The 17,936-nt window shown below is 39.2% G+C and overlaps 1 long non-coding RNA gene across 2 annotated transcripts in view; it reads right to left on the reverse strand.

The window, feature by feature from the left end:
- LOC124858682 overlaps positions 1–17,936 on the reverse strand; it is a 151,218-nt gene that overhangs the window by 106,471 nt on the left and 26,811 nt on the right. For both annotated transcript variants that reach the window (XR_007035902.1, XR_007035905.1), the window contains exon 2: positions 13,988–14,033. This is a non-coding gene — a long non-coding RNA (uncharacterized LOC124858682). The remainder of the gene's footprint in view (positions 1–13,987; positions 14,034–17,936) is intronic.

Genomic DNA, 17,936 nt, shown 5'->3' on the forward strand with positions numbered 1-17,936 from the left:
CCTTTGGCAGAAATGACTGCTTCAATGCGGCGTGGCATGGAGGCAATCAGCCTGTGGCAATGCTGAGGTCTTATGGAGGCCCAGGATGCTTCGATAGCGGCCTTTAGCTCATCCAGAGTGTTGGGTCTTGAGTCTCTCAACGTTCTCTTCACAATATCCCACAGATTCTCTATGGGGTTCAGGTCAGGAGAGTTGGCAGGCCAATTGAGCACAGTGATACCATGGTCAGTAAACCATTTACCAGTGGTTTTGGCACTGTGAGCAGGTGCCAGGTCGTGCTGAAAAATGAAATCTTCATCTCCATAAAGCTTTTCAGCAGATGGAAGCATGAAGTGCTCCAAAATCTCCTGATAGCTAGCTGCATTGACCCTGCCCTTGATAAAACACAGTGGACCAACACCAGCAGCTGACACGGCACCCCAGACCATCACTGACTGTAGGTACTTGACACTGGACTTCTGGCATTTTGGCATTTCCTTCTCCCCAGTCTTCCTCCAGACTCTGGCACCTTGATTTCCGAATGACACGCAAAATTTGCTTTCATCCGAAAAAAGTACTTTGGACCACTGAGCAACAGTCCAGTGCTGCTTCTCTGTAGCCCAGGTCTGGGGAATGCGGCACCTGTAGCCCATTTCCTGCACACGCCTGTGCACGGTGGCTCTGGATGTTTCTACTCCAGACTCAGTCCACTGCTTCCGCAGGTCCCCCAAGGTCTGGAATCGGCCCTTCTCCACAATCTTCCTCAGGGTCCGGTCACCTCTTCTCGTTGTGCAGCGTTTTCTGCCACACTTTTTCCTTCCCACAGACTTCCCACTGAGGTGCCTTGATACAGCACTCTGGGAACAGCCTATTTGTTCAGAAATTTCTTTCTGTGTCTTACCCTCTTGCTTGAGGGTGTCAATAGTGGCCTTCTGGACAGCAGTCAGGTCGGCAGTCTTACCCATGATTGGGGTTTTGAGTGATGAACCAGGCTGGGAGTTTTAAAGGCCTCAGGAATCTTTTGCAGGTGTTTAGAGTTAACTCGTTGATTCAGATGATTAGGTTCATAGCTCGTTTAGAGACCCTTTTAATGATATGCTAATTTTGTGAGATAGGAATTTTGGGTTTTCATGAGCTGTATGCCAAAATCATCCGTATTAAGACAATAAAAGACCTGAAATATTTCAGTTAGTGTGCAATGAATCTAAAATATATGAATGTTAAATTTTCATCATGACATTATGGAAAATAATGAACTTTATCACAATATGCTAATATTTTGAGAAGGACCTGTATGTTCCCAGACTCAGTTTCACGTGTACAGATTGCCCCATTTTGATGACACTTCCTTTTCTCATCTGTCAGTCACAGTGAAGTTGGTGAAAATTAAGTAAACATAGATTTTTGTCAAGCTGATTATGAAAAAGGCAGAGGATTTGGTTTCAAAAAAGCATACTGATTTGATCAATCTGAACCAATATCAGTACCAGACCCAATACTGATTTCATTCTTGGATCAGGTATTAGTCCAAGCCCACCGATATGGTTGTCTAGGTCATATTTTACACACAAAGGTTAGGCTTACAGCTATAAATTTATTTTTGCAGACTTAGATCATGGATTAGTTTTAAACCGGCTTTAAAGTCTGGCTTCAAGAGGATGGTCAGCCTGCTGCAGAGTGAGCACTTTGCCGCATCGGCTTCTCTGAAGATATTTCAGTGATGAGAAAACGAAAACACAAAATAGCAGTTCATGTGTTTTGGGCAAACATTTAGAGAGTTGAATGGTATGTTGGGTTGGTAAGAGAGAACACCGTGCAGCAACATGGAGGCTAACCTTTATTTTTGTAAGCTTGCAATCTGCCATTAAATATGTAAAGATCCTGTTGTAAGATGTACCACTGGTTGTACCTCTAATACCACTAATTCCCATTAGAATGCAAGTTAATACTAATATGTTATGAATTCAAACACTAGGGGATATTATCACACGTAGAGATTGTACATGTATTTAGTTTCTTATATTTTTTGTAGTACTACAGGCCTTTATTTTTCTTTTTTTTTGACAGTAGGTAGACAGGAAAGAGGGCAAAGAGAGAGGGAGATGCTGCCAACGTTTCCAAATCCAAAATATTTCATTACAGAGTTTAACTGCTCTAAAGGCTAAATCAGAACAGGTTTACTGTAATCCGTCCAGCCTTTCTGTTCTCTGCTGAAAGTCATGTTCTCGTAATCTGCAGACATGTCTTGATAAATTGTAGAAAACCCAGTTTCCTTTAAAATTCATACACTTCTGTGTTTCCCCTGACTTGCTATGAATCAGAAAAAGGCGGACCCAAGTTTCAGCCAGACACAGTACTGAAAATTTAAAAGGTTTATTCAGCCACAGGAAAACGTCACACAGGTAAGACTCCACACAGCTTCCAGGAATCACTGAGGCAGAAAGAGGGATTAGTGACTTGTAGTCTCTCCAGATTTTGCAGGGATCAGAAAAGTCACTAACCTGCTTTTGTCTTAAGTGGAACTTGAAACCCAGAGGGGAAACCTCAGTGGGCGGCAGGCGGTGATCTCCACAGCACAGGTAAGAAGTGACTCCAGGATGAATAATCCGAGGGCTAGGCTGGCTCAATAATCCAAGGACAGAAACAGGGTCAACGATCGGAACAAGAGGCGTCAGGCAAGGGGCAGGCAGAGGCATAAACCAGATGCAGGAAACAAGGTCGACAACCAAAATCCAAATAGTCCGACAGGGAGCAGGCAGAGGCATAAATCCAAAAGGCAAGGCAAGGTCAAGAACAATGATCAGACAGGAAGGAATGCTGGATATCTACTCACACGATGGCTTTCAAAAATCTGGCACCGTCTGCTTGTCAGTCAGTATATATCAGGGAAGACACAGTTGCTTGGCATGCCACAGATTGCACTACACTGCAGCAGCCACCAGGTGCATCTAATCTGCTGATTGCAGCCAGGGAGACAAGGTAGAGCAGACGTGCCAGAATCATAACATGACTTCCTTTTTAAACATTACACTAATTCTGAAAAATCTCACTTAAACTCTTTACTCATTAACCACATCCTCATCCAGTAGTGCTGTTAATAGTACAATAGTAAACTCCTTTTTCAGTGCATCTCTACAAATTATTTTTACCACCTTGGACTTTGAAGGTCATTATTCTGTTACAATAATCACTGGCTATTGAGATTATTTTCACAAACAAATGCCTTGACATTTCCCCTTAGAGTTCATCAGTGTAGGTAAGAATTAATTGATCTATGAATGATTACAAGGCATCATGGACCAGATGCAACTAAATAGGTCTAAACCTATTTCATAAAGTACAATGAGAGATATAATGATTCTTAGTTATTAACTAAAATTCTGTGTTAGTGTTGTCTTCATACTGACGATGAGCTTTCTTTCTTCTGTTGTTTTTCTCTTGAGAGCCAACAGAGCATTTTTAACTCTAATTACACTGGTCTCTTCCATATTTTGCGTACCGTTTCTTCATCATGCCTGGATGTTTATTAGGAGTCTAGAGTTAACAGTCTTGATTTTGATTCAGACAGATCGCTGCTCTGAAAGCCCACTCACATCTTCCCTCTACAACTTCATGAAAGACACCTGACTTTAATTTTAGCTTTTGTTTGTTAGGTTTGGAGGGTGAAGGGAGCAGTGTGCGCATAAAGGAGGTCTGGCATTGAAACGAACAAGTTACTTCAAAACAGCCCTACTCTGATTGCAGGAGGCCAATGTGATATTTGAAACTGCACAAAGCAAACACTGATACAGTGTTTTGAAATCTCTGTTTAATCAGTATGAACAAGAAAAGACAAGACTTGTGAGAAGCTTCCTTGTTAAGGCTTGGGCAGTATAAAACAGACCATAGAGGTCAATGTACTTTTTCACTCAAGAATTGATTTAAAGCTGCATATTACAAACCCAGCCCAAGTTACTGCCAGAACTGTAGAATTAGGGAAGCATTTGACTACAAGTACCAGGCTAAACTATCCGAAGAAGCACCACATCGGACCTCAATCTTAAGAAATTCAAAAACTAATCAGAAACAACTCATTGAAATCTATCATTCAGGAAAGGGTTACAGAGCCATTTCTAAGACTTGGAGTACAGCTAATCACAGTGACAACAATTAATCATAAATAGAGACAACCTGCTTAGGAGCGTGCATCTACAAAAAACAGATAGATAAAACTAGATAAACCGTCTCACATTTGCCAAAATACATCCTGGGAAAATATTTTATGGAACTTTTTGGAACGTTTGCATCTCGTTACATTTGATGTAGCAGACCTTCAGCAAAAGAACATCATACCCACAGTCAAACATGGTAGTGGACGTGTAATGATTTGGAGTTGCACTGATTAAAAAACTAGTTGCTTTAAGCACACACTGGTAATTGACACTATGTTGCAAAGACTATCTTGTGTTTCAGCATCTTGATTTAATCAGACAAAGACAATTAAAGCCTCCTCTTTCAGACAGGAAGTGGAAGTGGTGCCATTCATCACGCAGGCAGAGCAAATACTCCAGCTCTCTCTTTCTCTCATGTCTGCATAAAATCACTTTAGTGACTGGTACCATTTTTATTCAAGGAATAAATTAAACAATGCACTGAATTAAGTCATATGAAACAACATCTAAGAAGACAATAAATATTGCCCGGCATAAATATCAAAGACTAATCTAGCATCTGTTTTAAATCAGAGCCAAATAAAGGGTAAAAAAAGAAGGCAAAAAGGTTAGAATTAGAAAACCAGAAGGGTGACGGTGACAATAAAAGCAGCTATCGTGTCACTGTTTATATATGTAACTGTGTAATAAACACTGTATGAACACCTGTTATCCAGCAGCAGTGTTGCAAAGGGGTTTGAATGCTGCCCCAAATGACCTCTCCAATAACAGAAATCACAGCAGCTCAAAAAGCAAAAGACGTAACAGCAGGAATAATTATAATCCCTTTCATAAAGGAGTCACACCAAACACAATGAGCAATACATAGGATCATGCAATCAAGGGGAAAAATCAAAACCAGTACTTTCTTTCCTGGGAAGGTCCCAGTTGTTATCTGCCTTATAACCCATATGATTCATGATTCGGGTTATCGATTTCATTGTTGAGTGTGGGAAAATAACTCCTCATAACTATGAACTAAAGCTCAGATGATTGGTTCCAACATCACTCTGTCACCTCCAATTTAGGAGCATTATTTGTGTTGATTATTTGTTTTTTCTGGGGTTTTTTTTAGTTTCTTTTGGCAAGGCAAAGCAAGGCAAGGCAAGTTTATTTATATAGCGTATTTCGGGAACAAGACTGTAAAAGTGCTGTACATAAAAAAGAGAAATAGAAATAATTTTAAAAGTACATTACAAGGGCATAAAGGTAACTAAATAATTAACGAACACAAATAAGTACAGAGAATAAAAATTGATACGAAAACTGATAGGAAAATGAAGGGAAAGTTGGACTGAAAACTTAACTAATTAAGTTTAGATAACAGTCAAAGGCCACTCTAAACAAATAAGCTTTTAATCTTGATTTAAAGCAGCGTAGGGTTTCAGCGCTTTTACAGTTTTCTGGGAGTTTATTCCAGATTAGTGGAGCATAAGAACTAAAAGCTGCTTCTCCATGTTTGGTTCTGGGTGTGCAGAGTAGATTTGAGCCAGACCGCTGGTTGATACACTGACAACAAGTCTGTAATGTATTTTGGTGCTAAGCCATTCAGTGATTTATAGACTAACAGAAGTATTTTAAAGTCTATTCCCTGAGCTACAGGGAGCCAGTGTAGGGACTTTAGAACTGGGATGATGTGCTCCACTTTCTTAGTTCTATTGAGGACGCGGGCAGCAGCGTTCTGGATCAACTGCAGCTGTATAATTGACTTTTTAGGCAGACCTGTGTGAAGCTCTGGAGGTTCAGGTCTGAGTCCATCACTACACCCAGATATTGAGCCTGATTGGTGGTTCCTAGCTGTATTAACTGAAGCTGTTTGCTAACACTCAGAAGGGCTTCCATTGGTCCGAAAATTATTACTTCAGTTTTGTTTCGATTCAGCTGAAGAAGATTTTGGCACATCCATGCATTGATTTCTTCTAAGTAAATCTATTAGAAGCAAATCTTGTATCTAATAACGTCTTTCAGAATCAAAATTCTCTTGAATTTTATGTATACATTGAAGAGACACTGTACAACCTGTCTAAAATAAAATGGATTTTCTTACCATATTTCCATTTAAGGTTTCAGATCAAATTGATATAAATTGCTTATGGTTTAGCCACAAATAGTTCAGACGTTTGGCTTATTTAATGTAAAGCACTGTGCAAAAGTCTTAAACTCACCCTTATTTTTTTTATGCTGTATCGATTATTTGTTGTTGTCTCACAACAGCTTCTGAAGGCGAAGATTTTTTTTATTCACTTTACAAAAGATGACTTATACAGGTCCTTCTCAAAATATTACCATATTGTGATAAAGTTCATTATTTTCCATAATGTCATGATGAAAATTTAACATTCATATATTTTAGATTCATTGCACACTAACTGAAATATTTCATGTCTTTTATTGTCTTAATACGGATGATTTTGGCATACAGCTCATGAAAACCCAAAATTCCTATCTCACAAAATTAGCATATCATTAAAAGGGTCTCTAAACGAGCTATGAACCTAATCATCTGAATCAACGAGTTAACTCTAAACACCTGCAAAAGATTCCTGAGGCCTTTAAAACTCCCAGCCTGGTTCATCACTCAAAACCCCAATCATGGGTAAGACTGCCGACTTGACTGCTGTCCAGAAGGCCACTATTGACCTTCTGGACACCCTCAAGCAAGAGGGTAAGACACAGAAAGAAATTTCTGAACGAATAGGCTGTTCCCAGAGTGCTGTATCAAGGCACCTCAGTGGGAAGTCTGTGGGAAGGAAAAAGTGTGGCAGAAAACGCTGCACAACGAGAAGAGGTGACCGGACCCTGAGGAAGATTGTGGAGAAGGGCCGATTCCAGACCTTGGGGGACCTGCGGAAGCAGTGGACTGAGTCTGGAGTAGAAACATCCAGAGCCACCGTGCACAGACGTGTGCAGGAAATGGGCTACAGGTGCCGCATTCCCCAGGTCAAGCCACTTTTGAACCAGAAACAGCGGCAGAAGCGCCTGACCTGGGCTACAGAGAAGCAGCACTGGACTGTTGCTCAGTGGTCCAAAGTACTTTTTTCGAATGAAAGCAAATTCTGCATGTCATTCAGAAATCAAGGTGCCAGAGTCTGGAGGAAGACTGGGGAGAAGGAAATGCCAAAATGCCAGAAGTCCAGTGTCAAGTACCCACAGTCAGTGATGGTCTGGGGTGCCGTGTCAGCTGCTGGTGTTGGTCCACTGTCTTTTATCAAGGGCAGGGTCAATGCAGCTAGCTATCAGGAGATTTTGGAGCACGTCATGCTTCCATCTGCTGAAAAGCTTTATGGAGATGAAGATTTCATTTTTCAGCACGACCTGGCACCTGCTCACAGTGCCAAAACCACTGGTAAATGGTTTACTGACCATGGTATCACTGTGCTCAATTGGCCTGCCAACTCTCCTGACCTGAACCCCATAGAGAATCTGTGGGATATTGTGAAGAGAACGTTGAGAGACTCAAGACCCAACACTCTGGATGAGCTAAAGGCCGCTATCGAAGCATCCTGGGCCTCCATAAGACCTCAGCAGTGCCACAGGCTGATTGCCTCCATGCCACGCCGCATTGAAGCAGTCATTTCTGCAAAAGGATTCCCGACCAAGTATTGAGTGCATAACTGTACATGATTATTTGAAGGTTGACGTTTTTTGTATTAAAAACACTTTTCTTTTATTGGTCGGATGAAATATGCTAATTTTGTGAGATAGGAATTTTGGGTTTTCATGAGCTGTATGCCAAAATCATCTGTATTAAGACAATAAAACACCTGCAATATTTCAGTTAGTGTGCAATGAATCTAAAATATATGAATGTTAAATTTTCATCATGACATTATGGAAAATAATGAACTTTATCACAATATGGTAATATTTTGAGAAGGACCTGTATAACCTTTCCAAGACACACTTTTGATCAGTGGCTTTTGATCCTTTTAAATGTCCAGATGTGAAATATCCCACAAACTCAATCCTCAGCGATCTCCAGTCTGCTCCCAATAAATTCAGGCCTTTAAGCCGTCTAGACAGACTGCTGACGGGCAACAATGGTATCTTCCAAAGGCATTCATGAAGCCTAAGGATAGCAGCAAACACATTAAACATAGGGCTCTGTTTAAAGCAGAGTTAGCTTATAAAACTATATTCCAAGCTTTGAAAATCTCACAGAGATCTCACAGAGACATTCAATCCATCATGCCAAAACAGAAAATACATTACACAGCGGAAGGCTTAACAAAACATGGCAAATGTTAATTAATTTAACATAGAGGACACTATGAGGATCATGGTAAATCTGGGGGATCTGTAGAGATCAACAGCTCTTTTGTTGACAGAACAAGTACACAAATCTGACCTTTATGAAAGAGCAATGGGAAAAAAGCAATTTTTAAAAGAAAACAAAAAGAATCCAATTTGTAGTTTCCCATCAACTGTGTAGGTGACACTGCAAATCTGTCAAATGAGCTACTCTGTTTAGATGAGACCAAAATTAAACATTTTGACATATGTACAAAATAAAACTACGCATCGTAGAAAACCAACATCGCACACCGTACGGTATACACACTTTGCACATGGTGACATACAAAGGTGGCAGAATCATGCTGTCGGGATGCTTAGGGATGTAGGATGTAGTAGGACGTTGGGAGAGATGATGAGAAGACAGATGGAAACACAGGGCATTCGTGGAAGGCTGCAAAAAGCCGGGATACTGGGTCCGAGGTAAAGTGTGTGAAAACCTTTGCAAGGCACTGCCTGGACATTCCTGTTTTATTTGCAAACAATCACCCTATGCGAATAAGTGGCTTAAAGAGGATCCTGCAGCCCATTTTATACCAATAAAGAACTCAGTAAGCCCATTGGTCCTCTTGATTCTGGTGATTTTACTGAGTTGTGCAATAAATTATCAATTAAAGCTCTTTTATAGTTTCAATGGCTCCTTTGTGTTGCATATTTTGGGTTGTTTTCTTGCTTACCCACAAACTGAGCTGTGAACAAAACCTCAAGAGTTTTTACTGCTCCTCGCTGAGCAACTACCAAGCTAAAGTGAATCAATCTATATTTTCAAGCAGGTTTCATTTTAAATAGGAATAGATCTGGCAACAGGCAAATCCTTCCTCTCTCCAAAAGAAAAAAGAAAACTAATATTATTCCTCCTCTTTAATTGGTCAGAAACTGACAGAGGCTTGGTGTACTAGACCTCTCCTCAGTGTTTCCAGATGAAACCTCACTTAGACCTCAATTTAAAATGGCTTTCAGTGGTGACTGGAAAAACTTGTACCCCCACACATATTACCATATTAATTACCACAATGTATTTTTATTTTTGGTCAAAGAGAGAAGGGGGAAACATTTATAAAATAAGGAGTTGCATGAACACAAAAATACTGTCAAGCCAAAGAAATTTGTTTATGCTAAAAAAGAGGGTGCAAAATGTAGAGAGGCAGCCTTAAGGAGCAAGATTTGTGCAAACCTTCCCATTCCAAAGACCAGGCAGGAAAAAGAGTTGATTATGACATTAAACCTACACATATGCAGGGATATTAAACAAGCTAATGTGATACTGGACATTTGTGCTTTTCAAGAACACCGTACCACTCTCAAATACAGTACTGCTGATGTATATTTGGAACTCTGCAATAGTAGATAAACCCATCAGGAGGAGGAGTAACCTCTTGTGCAGCTGTGACATGTCAGCTAAACAGAGGGGCCATGTTGCTGTGATGTGGACTTATAATGTACTACATATCACAGGAAGGAAGTGGACTAGTTATTGTTATGACTTCAAAAGGTTTGGGTGGTCCACACATGGACAAAAAACACATGCATTGGGACAGAAGGCTCCAGATTCAACATGCACTAACAAGTATATTTATGCAAATATTCCTTGATAGAAGCTCTCTGAACACCTGCCATTTTCATATGTATTGGAAGCTGCACAGCGATGTGTGCACAGACCTAAAGAGGCATGCAGAGCATTCACTCAGACTTTTATATATACAAACCTAATTTACGAAATGTATTTCCCTCGTAACCAATGCAAACTGTGACAAAATCACATTGACGCAGGCAAGCTGACTCATGTTGCCATAGACTAAATTTCCTTAACAATTGATCTATAAACAAATGCAGGCAAATGCATGCAGAGAGAGATGCGCAACAGGCTAAAGCGGTCTCCACAGTAGTCTGTCACTGAATGAGAACTGATGCCGGTAGAGATTCAGTGTGTGCTTTTTGTTGGTCTTTACACACAGCTTTAAATTTAGATTCACGTTCATAGCCGGAAATAATTTACAGTAAGATACTTTGGGGGTATTACTTTATTTAAAATGCAATCCAAAAGCAAAGAGCGGAGTGAAACATGCCTGTATCCTGTTACCAGGAACATGGCCAGGAACAGCTCTCAGTCATGCACAAAGGAAAACAAACAGCCTCAGTTACAAAAGACTGAAACAGAGCTCGTAATGGGTTTAAAAAAATAGATACAGCAGGGCTGCTTTTAGTGTGTCCAGCTCACACATGTTATGTTAAAACACTAGATACACACAAACAAAGGCAATCAGTGTGTGTATGATAGCCCTCAGACAGGGACTGCTCCCAGCATGCCGCTGCCCATAAATCACTTCATACTTTGAGGGTAATGAGTCATTAGGGAACAGGGAGGTGGGGCTCACCTCAAAAGTGGAGCCCATGACAGCTTTACATCCTTTATGGTAGTGCTGCATGAAGCATGAAAATACAGTAGCTTGGATAAAGGTTGTGATATTTGCATTGCTACAGTGACTTTTTTATGCACATAGCTGTGCTTTATTTTTCATGGAAATGTTCTAAAGGCCAAATATTTGGCCAAATATTTTTCCATTTAAGTGCCAGAAAGTCTAGAAATCTTGAACGTATGAGACATGAATAAATCATAATAAACCTTTTTATTGTTTTTCAAAACAGAACAATAATTTTAAAATGTAATTTTCTGACAAAAAAGAGCCTTTTCATCAACAGTGCATATGCACTTCAATATATGGATGATGACATAGTGTCATATTCATCAGGAAACCTATCATTATCTAATGCTGTAAACGGAAAACTGAAAAAGAGATGAACAGATGTAATTCCTCTACAACCACAAGAAACTGATAGTCAAATATAAATATTCCAACCAGTTTCTCCTCAAAAGAGCTTTGGTGTCTATTCATGTGTTTTGCTTCTCAAACCTTCACTAGAAGCAGTACATTTTACAAATTATTGTGCTATGACTGTCTTGAAGACAGACTAAACATTGTGACAAAAAGTGAGGAAGTGGATCACACCACACTAATGTGTTCTGACATTTGCTTCAGGCAGACTGGGGAAGTGCTTCAAACTCCAAAAGATGTCATGTTTCTTTGGAAAGGCTTTCCTCAAAAGATCTTAGAGTGGAAACTTTTCTAAGACCCTTTATTTTAATATTATTACATAGAAGATTAGATAATAATATCCTTTGACAAAGTAGTTTTTCCACTTTAAAGCACCTCAAAAAAATATTTATAGACATTGACCTCCGGTAATAAAGTAAAAAAAAACCTTGGTGTTACTTTTGACCAGGACATGTCATTTAAATCCCATATTAAACAGGTTTCTAGGATTTCCTTATTTCATCTCTAGAACATTGCCAAAATTAGAAATATCCTATCCAGGAATGACGCTGAAAAACTAGTCCATGCATTTGTTATTTCAAGGCTGGACTATTGTAATTCTTTACTATCAGGATGTCCACAAAATGCAGTTAAAAGCCTTCAGCTGATTCAAAATGCTGCAGCAAGAGTTTTGATGAAAATTAAAAAGAGAGATCATATTTCTCCTATTTTAGCTTCCCTTCATTGGCTCCCTGTTAAATTTAGAATAGAATTTAAAATTCTCCTCCTCACATATAAAGCCCTTAATGATCTAGTTCCATCATACATCAGAGATCTGATTGTTCCATATGTTCCTAACAGAGCACTTCATTCTCAGATTGCAGGTTTACTGGTGGTTCCTAGAGTCTCTAGAAGTAGAATGGGAGGCAGATCCTTTAGTTATCAGGCTCCTCTCCTGTGGAACCAGCTCCCAGTTTTAGTCCGTGAGGCAGACACCCTGTCTACTTTTAAGGCTAGGCTTAAAACTTTCCTTTTTGATAAAGCTTATAGTTAGAGTGGCTTAGTTTATCAGGGAGGGAGCCTTTCTCCCTCCCTGTTGGTTGGAGTAAGGGGGAGTCAAGTTTAGCCTAAACCGGCTCAGTTATGGTTGAGGTGCAAACACACCCTCCATTTCTGCTACTTGCTACAATTTTCCAATGGTTATAATCAGTCTGACAGAGGGAGGTATCCAAATCCTTGTGGTTTTTAGTATAACAATGACCATCAGAGGGACCCTTTGTGAGGTGCTTTGAGACGACATTGTTGTAAATAAGCGCCGTTTAACTAAATAATCTGAACTGCAACTATCTGTGTAGTTATGCTGCTATAGGCTTAGGCTGCTGGAGGACATAATGACCACTTTCACCCTCGTCGCTACGTTCTCACACTACTCTCCAATTTTGCATTATTTGCTGTTATTTCAGCTTTTAACTTTATGTTCTCTCTTTTCTCTTCCTAGAAGCTACACCTGGCCTGACTCTGTGTCTACCTGTGGCACCTTTCTGGAGAGGGGCATCATCCAAGCTTCTGCTGGCAACAACTTAATGCTCACCCTCTACCGATGATCCACATAGCCCTGTCTGACTGAGCTTTACTGTAACTAATTATATGTGCGCTTTTTCAGATTAACCTTGAAAACTGGCTCAGAGTTTATCTGTTCTTTCTTTCTAGGTGAAACGAATAAAGAAGCTACATCCATTAACATTTACTTTTCCTTCCCATAGAAAGTACTTCCGGATCAGTGCTTTTTTGTTCTCTTTGTGTCTCTGCTCTGTTGTCTCAAACCTTCAGTCGGTCGTGGCAGATGGCCGCTCACACTGAGCCTGGTTCTGCTGGAGGGTTCTTCCTGTTAAAAGAGAGTTTTTCCTCTCCACTGTCTCTACATGCTCATCCGGGAGGAGGGAATGCTGCAAGTCACTGACTGGATGCAATCTGCTGGGTTTCCTTTGACAGAAAAACTTTTTATCCAATTTGAATAAATGACTAACTCTGACTGCACTGTTCAATGGTTAGGACTAATTGGAATGTATGTACCTGACTGTTGTGAAGTGCCTTGAGACAACATGTGCTGTGAATTGGCGCTATATAAATAAACTGAATTGAATTTAATTTAATTTTCACCCATTTCACCACATCATAACAACATACTTCAACATATTTTATTGGAATTTTATGAGATAGATCCAATTTTCATCTCAGATTGCAAATTAGATTTAGGTCTGAACTTTGACTAGTCCAGTCTAACACATGACTATGCTTTGAACTAAACCCAATCATTGTAGCTTTGGCTGTATGTTTAGGGTCGTCCGGCTGGAAGGTAAACTTCCATCGCATTCTTAGGGAGTTCACAGGTTTTATTCTAGCATTGCCTTGTATTTAACTATGTTTCACCGTGGGGGATAATCTGTTCAGAGTTAGGATCAGTGTTAGTCTTTGTCCAAACATTGTGTTGGTCTATGAGATAAAATCCCAATGAATACATTGCAGTTTGTGATTGTGATGATAAACACTTTTCCAAGACAATGTACTTCTACTGCAAAGGTAATGTACACAAGTGTGTGTTCAACCTAATGACACCAACAAATCAAAAAGCATTAAAAATACATAGTAAGTATACATACTTTGTGAAATAGTGACAAGAGTTTTTGCAAACTCGATTAGTTTTGAACTTACAGTTTGAGTTTCCATCTCATTTGCTCTGTTGTTTTGTCACCTCTCCCTATCAGAGATAAGAACATACCAAATAGTTTTATAAATCAAGAGCATCATTCAAAGAAAATCACAAAACTGTGAGGACAACTTTAATATTATATACCAAAGACAGAAGAAAGGGGTTACACATAAAAATCTTGATGTGGAAACATTGGACAATAAAAGAACACCAGCAAATTATTAAATAAAATAGCCATGTAGAAGATCCAAATAAAAGCAAGAATTTCAAACTCAATAAAAATATGTAACCATAAAAAAGTAGAATCACTTCAGTGCAGGTGGCTCTTGGACATACTTTTATAGGTTAATGCTAAATAATTCTTGCAAGACAAGCAATGCAAAATGTTAGTGATTAATCAAGAAAATGACAATAGAACAACCACACCCAACCAATGCAGCAATAAGAAGTACCAAGCCAAACTCTGGGAGCACATCATTTTTGATGAAACACACAAAAAGGTTTCTTTGTGCTACATCTGCAGCAGGAGCTAATGAAGTTTAATGAATCCCATGTTTAGATTATAATGTCTTATGATGTTGAGGCTAAAGAGATCATGACTTGCACTGATGTCTCTGAAGCTGTACCAGCCGTTTAAATTAGGATACCTGTTTTCATTTATTCAAGAATTTAACTAAAGAAGACAACATACTTGGCAGACAAACATAAGGCAGTACAACCTATTTGTTGCCTTGAAAAGACATATTTTGGTAACCATCTACAACTGTTGGAGAAACCAGATCTTAGATTTACTGCCTTGCAGGGACACACAGCATACAGCTACTTGAGCGTCCAAGGCCCTTTGAGTCATGTCAGGGTTCAGGAACATGTTCTCATAGCCTCCAGCATCAAATGATATATTACTGGAAATGCTGACATCGAGACAAGTTTTTCTTTTTTTTTTAAACAGAAAGGCCCCTGAGGTGAATTCCAGTTGAACTTACTCAAGCTGGATAGTGATTTGACAAAAGGAGATCTAAATCACAAAATTTACTTTTACAAGTAAAAGAAAAACAAACTGAAACAAAGAGATTTGTAGATTTGTGAACCTGACTGGCCTTACAAAGCTTTTTTTTTTTTTTTTTTAAATGGAGCATTAGCTATAAGACTTAACATTATACTTCAACATAAGCTGCTTAAAGTTATTATCCGTTTGATCTAAATTTAGAAACTGCTCTATTTCTATATAAGTCACCTCTAATTTAGTTCTAATTTGCAGTCGACCTGAACAAGCTGACCGAGTGAGGAGGCACAGAACCGGGTGTGCTTGTAGACGGAGGCTGTGTAGCAAAGCCGTTATACTAGCATGGCTTACAACTAACCTCCATGAATCAAGCATGCATCTTTTACATACACAAGTAAGAGAGTGTTGCATTTCTGTTATTGGTCGGCCTTATAGAAACCTTTTGAATTCCAGCTGGACATACAATAAATGCTGGCAGCTAACATCCTTCACTCTACATGATGAAGCAGTGGGTCTTCTGTAAAAGACAGACTACCAATATATCGTGATGCTGGGGTTTAAAATCTAACTTAAAATCCAAAACAGTAATGGAAGAAAGTAATGGACTACCACCCCACATTGGCCCACCTAGTGGTTTGTGAACATGGAGACTGAGTGTGGGCTGGTGGACAGACATTGCTGGACAGTAGATGAATCCCAAATCTGATGTTATAGAAGACCAGGTTGCTTTAACAGTGATCTTTGGCGCTACCTGCATTGTTTGGTCTGCTGTATCATCCACTTCATATTTTTCATAGGGTTTAGGTCACACAATTTTGCCTTACAAGCAAGGAGATAGCAGGGTCATTAACGCAGCTATTGGTACTTTTGGCAGTGTGGGTAGGTACCAAATTCTGTTGGAAAATGAAATCAGCATCTATGTAAAGCTTGTAAGAGGGAAATTTTAAGTCGGGCCCCAGCTGCAATCCACACCTGTGAATCTCCCCTTAGACTGCTGAGTGGACTTTGCTTTACAATAATTCAAGGCTGTCTTTATCTCTGTTGCTTGTGCACCTTTTGGTACAAGAGTTTTTCTTTCCACTCAATTTTCTTTTAACATGTTTAGATATCATTAATTGTGAGCAATCACCATCTTTAGCAGCTGGACAACTGTAAAATCAGCAGCCTTTCCTATGATTGCCAAGACCATAACATAACAATGCAGTTTTAAAAATGTTTTTTTATTATTGTGCTCATGAAATATAAAAATTTTCTGAGAAAGTAAATGTTGGGTTTTTATAAGTGGTAAGCAAAAGCATCAAATTTAACAGAAATATTTGAAATATATCACTCTGTGTGGAATAACTATGTAACACATGGATTTTGCAGTTTGAATTAAACTACTGAAATAATTCAGCTTGATATTCTCATTTACCTGTATATATGAAATGAAAAAACGTGTGATTTGTTTTTGTTATTTTGTTAAGAATCAACTACAAAAAAATAGAAGAGAAATCTTTTAAGAGACCATAAACAAAGAACGTAAAGACCATTTAAATTGATTTGTTGCAAAATTGTCTGTAAAGGAAGAACACAACATAATTCATCATTCAGGATCAGTTAGATTAGCTAAGAAAAAAAAATAGCTGGCTTATTTCAAGAAACCTTCTTAAAAAATGACACTCAAGGATTTTATGACAGTTGAAAGAAAAATGAAACACAGTTTGAATCTTACAAATCTTACACATACAAACCGGACACATACAACTTCCTCCTCAAACTCACCATCTAATTTCTACAAGATGTATCCCACATGTGGATCAAACATTGTTTTAAATATTTGTGCAAAAGAAAGAGAAAAGAGAGGACACTACCGATTCATCATGCTGCTCGTTTTTATATGCTTTGTCTGAGAGATCTTAGACTCTCAAGCTGATTATCCTGAGGAGAAAGCTCCACAGTGGATTACAACAGCCACATATGGGAGACATTATTGGCAATTACAGTACAGTAGTTGAGACCCATATACAAGCTATGCAATATATACACAGCAAAGCCACAGTGTGCATCTAAGTTCAAGACAGGAGGGGTGTGAATGAGAGCTTTTAAACAAAGGCTCAGGCTAAAACAGACCTCTTTGTTCAAATGAAGCAGACTGAGAGGAGGAAGCAATAAAGACAGGCTTTATAAATTACCTTTTCTGACAACTGAGCGTGCATGGTGGAGACAAAGTTGACAAAGTTTCAGGGGAAGATGATTAAATTCTTCTCATGTGCTCAAGTGTTTTGTGCACCAATAATCATGTTAGATCTTTAGTGTCTCCAGTGTGTATATGCATTAAAGCAATCACGTGCTGTTGGTCTTTTACCACCACTGTGGTCCTGCTGTCTTGAAATTCACCATGTGCACAACTGTGTCCCTCCACAAAATGAATGATTTTCTGTCAGGCCCCTCCAACCACTCTGATGAGAGTCAGAATCCATGACAACTAGGCTGCAACAGTACAAGCACTTTTCTTTATAGCTCACCTCTGAAAGGGAATCGACTTGTTCCTTGCATATGGTCTGAATAAAGGTGGACTGGCTTTGCTTAGTGGTTCGTATTGAAAAGCTGTCATTTTCTAATCCCTGCATTTTCAGGGCTCATGTACCACTTAATTTCACTATACCAAGCCAGGACTGGCACAAGCCCGGTTAGCGCATGAGGATACAATTTATCCCCAACATATTAGAGGGAACATCTCTCTCAGGTTACAATAAACTGCATCATGTCGCTCCAATCGAATATTTTTGGCTACATACGAGGACAGTTCAGGCTAGAATTTTAGCCCTTGTGTCAGCTGGATGGATGTTTTGCTGAGTGTTGCTAACTGAGAACAGAGCCATGTTCTCTACAGGACCCAAATTAGACTTACATGATATTCTCAAGGCTAACTGTGTAACCTCAACAGATTCACAACCAGCCGAGTG

Source organism: Girardinichthys multiradiatus, chromosome 2, assembly GCF_021462225.1.
Source record: "Girardinichthys multiradiatus isolate DD_20200921_A chromosome 2, DD_fGirMul_XY1, whole genome shotgun sequence".
Classification (NCBI taxonomy): Eukaryota; Metazoa; Chordata; class Actinopteri; order Cyprinodontiformes; family Goodeidae; genus Girardinichthys; species Girardinichthys multiradiatus.